The sequence below is a fragment of the Bos mutus genome, chromosome 5 (assembly GCF_027580195.1).
Source record: "Bos mutus isolate GX-2022 chromosome 5, NWIPB_WYAK_1.1, whole genome shotgun sequence".
In the NCBI taxonomy this organism is placed as follows: domain Eukaryota; kingdom Metazoa; phylum Chordata; class Mammalia; order Artiodactyla; family Bovidae; genus Bos; species Bos mutus.
In genome coordinates this window covers 45161739-45172145 of record NC_091621.1, presented here as the reverse complement: position 1 = coordinate 45172145, position 10407 = coordinate 45161739, and positions in this window count along the sequence as shown.

Genomic DNA, 10407 nt, shown 5'->3' with positions numbered 1-10407 from the left:
GGAGGTGGGAAATACAGGATGACTGGTGAGGAAGAGATCAACCCCCAAGGGTGTGGAAACTGTTAAAATACTGTGCAGACAGCCTGGCGCTGCTTCAACAACACAGATCAAAAGCAGGACAGGCTACTTACCCCTCCCACTTCTCTACTGCTCTGTGCTGCTCCTCCCAGGGGCTTCAGGCCCAGCCCAGTGTCTGCCCCTGGATGACCCTCCAGCCTCTCGGACACTCTCTAGCTCCCAGGTTTCCCACCACTGCTAAGACCAACACTAGGGAGTTTGGTGACTCCAGTACAGTGCTGGTGACAATTTCCCAAATGGCATCTTTGATTCACTCCTCACTTCCCATGGCCCCAGGAGCAGGGCTCCCAGGGACCAGGCAGGAGTGAACGGGCCTCTCACTAGCCCTTTTTGTCAAGGCACATCTGGGCTCAATGCTGAGCCCCCCTGAGCCTCTGTACTCAAAGAGAGAAACAGGAGGGCCCCTGAAACTTGTTCTTACAGAGACCTTGGCAGCTCCCTGCTGTCTCCTGCAGTGATGTGTGATGGGGGCTGTGGGCTGAATCCACACTTTGTATAGAGGGGAAGGATGCCAAGCTATTCTGTCCTTTCTAGCTGGTGACACATAGACTTCCTGGAACATAAGAGGGGGCAGGGGACCACCCTTGTTTCTCACACTCTGTCTGATAATCTATCATACTCCCTCTCCCCCTGACTGTCTACACCCATAGCAGCCCTCCTCTCCTCTGTGCTCCCCGCCCAGCATCTCCACCTTCTTGGGTGTGAGCAGAAACCCTGAGCATCCCGACACAGCAAAGTCCTCTTCTCGTGGCCTCCATGCACAGTTGGGAAGCAATGGCCTGAGAGAGATGAGTCAGCTGGCACATTTGAGGAAACAGTGTGCCGAAGCCGGTTCTGGGAGTCAGGCCTGGGGCTGGTTCATGATACAAGGAGGCGAGATCAGTTCAGGATAGTGATGCATGAGATATTTGGGTCATGGGCCCTGATGAGAATCTGGGAGAGCTCTCTATGTCTGTGCTCTGTCTCCTCAGTGAAACTTCACAGTCCCAGGCAAGCAGCCAGTTTTGCCAGAACTGTCTGGAGCCCAGCCATGGACAGCTCCATGGCTCCAGTTTAATATGCCAGCTTGGGAGTTTGTGGGCTGAAGACCCACAAACATGGCTTGAGCACTTGAGTCGGTGATCTAAGAAACCAGATGGATATGGGGAAACAAGGGCACAGGTGTGACAGAGTGAAGGGGCACAGCGTTAGGGGGAGTAGCACCCCTGGGATGGATCAGCAAAAGCTTTCCAGCAAAGGGGAATCTGACATGAGCAGGAGGAGGGGCACTGACCTAGATCCTCTGGTATCTGGAGAGATGCTGGGATCCCAGTGATGAACAAAACAAAACGTTTCCTGGGCACAAGCCGTGTGTCATTACAGCAGACCCTCCCATGCCTCTGTTTTCCCCTCTGTAATAATTCTCATCACATAGAACTGTTAGCAGATTGGAGACCAGGAACGGAAACAACATCCCATGAAGGACAAAGTGCTGTGGGATGGGAGATATTTAAGATCCTGCCAAGGAGGCTAAACGAAGTGACAAACTACTCCTGTCCCCTCCAAGGGACGTAACTCCGGATGCTGCATCTGCTGCCCAAGAGGGAGGGGGCCTCCAGGGAGATGCACTTGGCCATACTTGACACTCCTCTCTGCTGCTCACAGACAGGAGGATTTGTGATTGCTCAGTATCTGCACAGAACAGGGCAAGGGAAAATGTTGGCAATGATGCGCCTCCAGGGACTTGCCTAGACAACACTTCCTCAATATCCCAGCACAAAAGTCTGACACTGTCATCTCTTTTTCTTACCAGAGAAACGTTATTTCTGTTTCAGAGTGAATGGCGTGGATTCTGTCTCTGAGTTGGGAAAATCCCCTGGAGGAGGGCATGGCAACTCACTCCAGTACTCTTGCTTGGAGAATCCCATGGACAGAGGAGCCTGGTGGGGTACAGTCCGTGAGGTCGCACCGAGATGGACATGACTAAAGCAACTTAGTATCCGCACATTCTTTTTTTTTTAACCAGAGAAATGGCATCGAGTTAAACCTACAGAGTGAACTACAGACACTGTCCTGGCCCTCTGGGGGTACCCAATGTATGGACAGTGAACCATGGCTATAGTAACAGGTCTCAGAGGATGGGCCCTGAACTGAGGGTGTGGCTGTGTGGGGCCCACCCTGGAAAATGGAGCCCAGGAAACCCTCAGCATCTTACACTTTAGTGTTTGAGAGTCAGTTGAGGTGCTGATGTGGAGGGCTGGTGGGGAAGTTGGGCTCCATACAGGCTCTCCCACAATCCACCCTCACTCCAAAGATGCAAACCTAAACAATCAGGGTGTCAGGGAAGTGCCAAAAAGAGCAAAGATATTCTTCGGTTCAATTCAGTTCAGTCGCTCAGTCGTGTCTGACTCTTTGCGACCCCATGAATCACAGCACGCCAGGCCTCCCTGTCCATCACCAACTCCCGGAGTTCACTCAGACTCATGTCCCTCGAGTCGGTGACGCCATCCAGCCATCTCATCCTCTGTCGTCCCCTTCTCCTCCTGCCCCCAATCCCTCCCAGCATCAGAGTCTTTTCCAATGAGTCAACTCTTCGCATGAGGTGGCCGAAGTACTGGAGTTTCAGCTTTAGCATCATTCCTTCCAAAGAATACCCAGGGCTGATCTCCTTCAGAATGGACTGGTTGGATCTCCTTGCAGTCCAAGGGACTCTCAAGAGTCTTCTCCAACACCACAGTTCAAAAGCATCAATTCTTCAGCACTCAGCCTTCTTCACAGTCCAACTCTCACATCCATACATGACCACAGGAAAAACTATAGCCTTGACTAGACGGACCTTTGTTGGCAAAGTAATGTCTTTGCTTTTGAATATGCTATCTAGGTTGGTCATAACTTTCCTTCCAAGGAGTAAGCGTCTTTTAATTTCATGGCTGCAGTCACCATCTGCAGTGATTTTGGAGCCCAGAAAAATAAATTCTGACACTGTTTCTACTGTTTCCCCATCTATTTCCCATGAAGTGATGGGACCAGATGCCATGATCTTCGTTTTCTGAATGTTGAGCTTTAAGCCAACTTTTTCACTCTCCTCTTTCACTTTCATCAAGAGGCTTTTTAGTTCCTCTTCACTTTCTGCCATAAGGATGGTGTCATCTGCATATCTGAGGTTATTGATATTTCTCCCGGCAATCTTGATTCCAGCTTGTGCTTCTTCCAGCCCAGCGTTTCTCATGACGTACTTACCTCCCCCAAAAGAGAAAGATTCTGGAGATTTTACATCTCGGGGACTCCAAATTTCAGACAGACTTGTCTCAGAATCTAAAACATTTTTAAATTAATTAATTATATTTTTCTCAAAATCTTTGAGAAGAAGTTTTATGGCTAATGTGGAGTCCTAGAAGAAGAGGTCAAGTTCTCCACCTGCTCCCGGGTCTGCTGGTGAGCTCTGACATCAAGGAGAGAGAAAGAGTAAAAGGAGAAGCAGTAGACTGGAATTTTAGCTGCTAGAGTCAGAATTTGGAGGTGGTGAAATGCTATTTGTTGCCTTCTTTTAAAATGAACTGTCAGTAGTGTTTTTATTTCTTATTGAAGCATAGTTGCTTTGCAATATTATATGTTATAGGTGTATAATACAGTGATTCACAACTTTTAAAGGTTATATTGAATTTATAGTATGATAAAATATTGGCTATATTCCCCACATCCCTGTAGCTTACTTTATACATAATAGATTATGCCTTAGTGAAATGTTATTTCAAAGAGATACGCTTGTTCTGTCGCTTTAGTTGTGTCCGACTCTTGGTGACCTCATGGACTATAGCCCCCCAGGCTCCTCCGTCCATGGCATTTTTCCCAACAAGAATAGTGGAGTGGGTTGCCACGCCCTCCTCCAGGGGATCTTCCCAACCCAGGAATCAAACTCAGGTCTCCTGTGGCTCCTGCATTGCGGCGGATTCTTTACCACTGAGCTGCCGGGGAAGCCCAAAGAGACAACTACTTTTTCAATCAATTTTGTTTCTAGGAACCTTTGAAAAACAGAATATAAACTCTGAAGGAACTCACAGTGGAGAATCAAGACATAAGAAAATTGTGCCATTCAGATCCTAGTTGCTCAACCTGGCAGGAGTTCCTGATGCTAAAACTCCCCTTTGTTAGCTGAAGTCATAGATATTTGCCCTTCTTCCTCCTCTCTGGCTGTCTTTTATCTGCTTTGCTGCTGCTATTACCTCCCTGTTCCTCTGTGAGAAAAATTGTTGAAAGCAGAGTGTGGATTTTGATTTCCAAGTTTTCCCAGAGTTGGCTTCAGCAGTCAGGGCTTTACCTCCTGTTAATGTTGGTTTGAAGCGCAAACTGACTTCTGAATGGGAGGGACACTTAGGGGTCTGTAATCCAGTGACTCCATTTTACACAGGGATCCCCGACTTTTAGGATCTAATGCCTGATGATTTGAGGTGGAGCTGATGTAATAATATAAATAAATATTAGTAAATAACAATAGAAATAAATGCAAAATAAATGTAATGTGCTTGAATCAAATCCATGGAACAACTGTCTTCCACAAAACTACTCCTCGGTGCCAAAAATGTTGGGGACCGCTGATTTTACAGACAAGAAAACCAAGACTCAGAAAGGCAAAGGGCTGCCCCGAAGTTCTGGAGTCAGTTGGCTGCAGCTTCTCTGACCCCACACATGATGTTCTTCCCATTCGTGTTGGTTCCTAGATGCCTCAGTCCACAGGTGAGAGGAGGGAGGTCTGGTAAGAGAGGTAACATGTCAAAGTCACATGGCTAGTTTCTGGCAGAGAGACCTGACCTTTACAACTAAACACAGTCTTCCTAGTTCATTAAACTGCTTCCTTTATAAAAGTATTGCTAAACAGGGACAAATAGGCTGTTTTGAATGCCTGATGGGTTCAGTATGTGAGCTATAGCTCATAAAAATATAATTTGCTTCATGAATTTAAGTGTGTCTAAGTCTCATAAAAATATAATTCGTGTCATTAATTTAATACATCTCACATGAGTGACTGTACTAGCTTCAGTAAACAGTCACTGCTTCTTTAGCAATGACTTGCATTTTCAGAATTTAAAATGCTTTTAAAGAAGAGTTTGTCTCTAGACAAATTGATAGAATGTGAGATCTTGGACTGGATCCTGATTTAAAAAGGAAAAAAGCTATAAAGGACTGAGTTGGAATAAGGGGAGAATTTTTTAATATGGACCATATATCAGAAAATTACATACCACTGTTAAATGTCCTGAATTCAATCATTGTGTCATGCTTATATAGCAAAACTGTGTTATTCTTTAGGTTGCATAAGGAAATATTTGAAGGTAAAATTTCATAATCTGAGAGTAAGTTACTCTCAAAAGTTTCAAGAGTTAAAAAAATTAATACTTATATAAATAAAGAGCTATGGCAAATGTTACAATGGAATATGGATTTTAATTTGCTCCTCTAGTGGATGTTAGGTGGGCTTGATAGGTTTTCCAAATAAAGTGTTGGAAAAAGAAAAAAGAAGAGTTTGGAAGACCCATGGTTTTTGATGGGGAAAGTAAAAAGCTGTCCAGAGAGCTTTGAACAGTTATCCTCTTCCCCCCCACCCCCTTGATAAAAATCCTTGTAGCAAAGGTACCAACTAGAATCAAGACCTTTGGGCATTTCTTCCAAAACAAGGCATCCCAGTGCATACAGTTCTGAAGACATCTCTAAGAACTTTGTTGCTAGACTGAAGAGCAAGAGTCTCTTGAATTTGGGCTTCTACAATTCCAGTTTTTCCCCACCATTCTTTTCTCTCTCTCTCCCTTTTTAAAAGGGAGACAGTATTTCTTCACTTGCTTCCTCCTAGTATTATTCTGAGACAACCCACCACAGAAGCCTTGAAAGAGATAAAATGATGGGGAAGGATTGAGATGGAAGCTGGAGGTAGGAGGAAAAGTGTGGGCTGAAAGCATCCGAATGGAAGCATCTTCCAGTGGGCACGTGGCACAGAGAACTGCTGAAGAAATGGCACGTTCCCAGTTAGAGGCACAGCAGGTGAGTTGTAGCTGTGAACGGCAGCAGTGCAATCTAGGATTAGTAGTAAGTCTCCCCAAAAGTGAGGGGTTGAGTAAGAAGAGGGGGCAGATTTAATCTGGGGAAACCCAGGGAAATCTCTTGAACTGTGGGGAAGCAGTGAGTAGTATAATGATGATGACTATTTTTGTGAAATCTTAACCAGGATGGGAGGGGGAGTTTGATGGCTGTCTTATCCTTCCATATCAGGGTGGTTATAGGGATAGTGGGTAAGCAAGAATATTGTGCCAGAGAAGGGGGAGTACTTAGTTTAGAAAATAGCTTAGCTGGAACAAGGGGTGGGGACAAGATGAATGGGGACAAGCCTTTTTTGGCTCTTTCTGTGTGAATGAAGACATATTATGGGTGAGAACACACAGGCACACACTTTGGAGTGATAGTATTACCTAGATAGCATTTTAGCCCACAAGTCCAGTGACTTGTAGGTAGCATGAATGAACAGGAGCTGAGTTCATTCAACTATTGGTTGAGTCTATGGAAAACAAAGCTGGGATGTGTAACCTTGCATTGTCTGGTCGGATCTGCTGGAAATGAGAAAATTCCCAGTTAGAACACTAGAACTGCATGGGACATCTGAGGCCACAATAGCAGGAAAGGAAGCGATATTCTTCCCTGTGGAAGCCCAAGGACGCAGCTCAATGTAACCCAAGGAAGACGGCGATGTGACTGTAAGAGAGATACATAGGCAGGCACGGGAGTTTAGGGTGGGCGACATTAAGTTCCAGTGGGAGAATCTGAGGTTAGCATCCATACCAATTTCCCATTGGCTAAACAGTTCACCCCTTTTTTGCTTAACACTGAGTTTGCTTTTCTGCTCCATTGGCCAAAGGATGTGCTTTTGAAAAACTAAACACTTAGAGGCTTGGGCTTGCCGGCAACTCGTTGAAAGAAGAATTGAGGAGCCGGATGAAGGACTTTATCCTACAGGATCTCTGTTCTGTTCTCAGAGATAGCAAAGCTTAAAACCCTATGTACCAAGAGGTTAGTGTTGTTCTGGCCCATTAGGCATCTAGGATAAATGTTCTCAGTTTATAGATGAAGAAATTGAAGGCTGTATGGAAGTCAGTCACAAAATCATAACCAGAACCATGAATCTTAACTTGGATTTCACTGCCTTAAAGAATGCAAAACAGGTTTTCTAGAAAAACACATTCAGATTATATAAAAGGTAAAATTTAAAACAGAAACAAAATATGTTCTAAAACATACAATCTGCATTAATTCTACCTTTCATGTTTCAAGAAAAGAGGAGGGTGCTTCCTTCTTAAACCTGACTTTCAAAACCTCGCAAATAGATCTAGAAAGGGAAGGTACCCTGAAGTGAGCGTGGGAGGGAGAGTCAGTTGGGGTGACTTACAGAGCAGTACAGCATGGAGGCCAGGCTGTGTGCTTGGCACAAGCCTAGAGCATGGTAGAGGCTCCACAGATGTTTGCTCCTTTCCTTCTCAGAGGATTAAGAACTCCCCTCCCCCAAGCCCACCAAGTCTGGCATGGCCTTGGCACAGTCACAGTGGTGTAATGGCCATTAGGGCATTGTTCAGATGCCTGCAGATAACACTTGACATCGGACTGGGGTTCACTCTAAAGCTTTTAGCCTATGGTTTATCTGTATGATTATATAGGCCAGACTGGGGGAGGGGAGGGGAAAGTCAAGCAGACACATTCACTTACTCATTTCAGTGTTGTATTACTGCAAACCAAATATCCTGAATAGCTCAGTGTCATCCATCTCTTCCCTACTTTGGCCACTTAGTTGAGACATAGAATTGGAGACTTGGGGGAGGGGGTGTGAGAAGGTAAATAACACTTATTGAGTTTCTGCTATTAACTAGGAACTACCTGATCTGCCTCTTGAGAAATTTGTATGCAGGTCAGGAAGCAACAGTTAGAACTGGACATGGAACAACAGACTGGTTCCAAATAGGAAAAGGAGTACGTCAAGGCTGTATATTGTCACCCTGTTTATTTAACTTATATGCAGAGTACATCATGAGAAACACTGGACTGGAAGAAACACAAGCTGGAATCAAGATTGCTGGGAGAAATATCAGTAACCTCAGATATGCAGATGACACCATCCTTATGGCAGAAAGTGAAGAGGAACTAAAAAGCCTCTTGATGAAAGTGAAAGAGGAGAGTGAAAAAGTTGGCTTAAAGCTCAACATTCAGAAAACGAAGATCATGGCATCTTGTCCCATCACTTCATGGGAAATAGATGGGGTAACAGTAGAAACAGTGTCAGAATTTATTTTTCTGGGCTCCAAAATCACTGCAGATGGTGACTGCAGCCATGAAATTAAAAGACGCTTACTCCTTGGAAGGAAAGTTATGACCAACCTAGATAGCATATTCAAAAGCAAAGACATTACTTTGCCAACAAAGGTCCATCAAGTCAAGGCTATGGTTTTTCCTGTGGTCATGTATGGATGTGAGAGTTGGACTGTGAAGAAGGCTGAGTGCCGAAGAATTGATGCTTTTGAATTGTGGTTTTGGAGAAAACTCTTGAGAGTCCCTTGGACTGCAAGGAGATCCAACCAGTCCATTCTGAAGGAGATCAGTCCTGGGTATTCTTTGGAAGGAATGATGCTAAAGCTGAAACTCCAGTACTTTGGCCACCTCATGCGAAGAGTTGACTCATTGGAAAAGACTCTGATGCTGGGAGGGATTGGGGGCAAGAGGAGAAGGGGACGACAGAGGATGAGATGGCTGGATGGCATCACTGACTCGAGGGACGTGAGTCTGAGTGAACTCCGGGAGTTGGTGATGGACAGAGAGGCCTGGCGTGCTGTGATTCATGGGGTCGCAAAGAGTCGGACACGACTGAGCGACTGATCTGATCTGATGCATAGCACATGAGCTTATCTTGTTCTGCTTTTACAATAGCCATGTTCTTCTTCTTACTCACTTTTATGATGAGGAAACCAAGACTTCAAGAGTATTATGAATTATCCAAGGTCATTTAACTCAAATACAATGAAACTGGGACTTAGTCTCAAAGTGTATGTTTATTACATTTTCTTAATGCTAACTCTGCCCTAGGATCTGAGAAATCCTAGGGAAATCTGTAACTTGTGGCATGGTTGTGGAGGTGCACAGTCATAGTCATCAGAAGGGAGAATAAGATGCTAAGGGTGAAAGGAAAAGAAGGTATCTATGCGTCACCCAAAATAGTAATGAGACCTAACACTTGTATCGTGTGTCATGGTTTTCAAAACAGTTCGGATGAACTTCCCACTTTATAGGTAAGAATACAGAAACAGCATTTAATTCAAAGTCACAGAGCCAGTAAATGGAAAAACTGGGGACTCAAATCCAGAATGTTTGACATTAAGTTCCATTCTAGTACTGCATACTGCATCTCCCATGTATATGGTCACATAGACCAAAGAAGGACCTTGGTTGAGTTTAAGCATGGAGACTCTGTGTACTCGGTGACTTGATGGGTCTTCTGATGTTCATTCACCTCTGGGTATCATTGAAGAGTCCAGCTTCCAAACTGCTTAGCATGATCACCAAGTAATACATGATTACTAAATGGCTGAATCAATGTACACTTGGAACTTGGAGTTGCATAAAGCCTATGATTGCCATCTTTTGTTGTGTACCTAGAGTTAGACAGACCCAGGGACAGAGGAACTTCTCTGAAGGCCTTCATTCTCTGGGTTTTCATGTAGAAAAATCATGGAGTTGATAGTTATAAAGACCTGGTTACAGGAAGGAAAATTCTCCTCTTCTCAGTGACTGGCTACTGTGGAGTCCTGGTGTGGTATGGGAAGGGAACAGTCAAGATATTTTGCAAACTGACAACTTTTTTTTTCTTTATTCTCTTCTTTTTTTTAAATTTCAAAGTCTTTATTGAATTTGTTGTGGTATTGCTTCTGTTGTTTACGTTCTGGCTTTTTGGCCATGAGGCATGTGGTATCTCAGCTCCTCAAGAGGGGATCAAACCCTCACCCCCTGCATTAGAAGGTGAAATCTCAACCACTGGACCACCAGGGAAGCCCTAAAACTGACAACTTTTTTGAAGCATCCTTGGTCAACTCCTTTCTGTGACAGGTTGCATGTTTCCCCACATGGCATTCATGCTCTGAAAAATCCCTTGTTGAGACTCTTCCTGGCACAGAAGAAAAAGCAAGGGGGAACACTGAGGCTAGTATTGAGGAGCCTCCGAAGTTTCTAAGCCCGTCATCTCTTCCATCAGCAGAACTGGGTGGCGAGCCTCCAGAGGCCCTAGGGGCAGCTGGCCTCCCTTGGATTGGTCCAGAGCAGGGAGCAGCA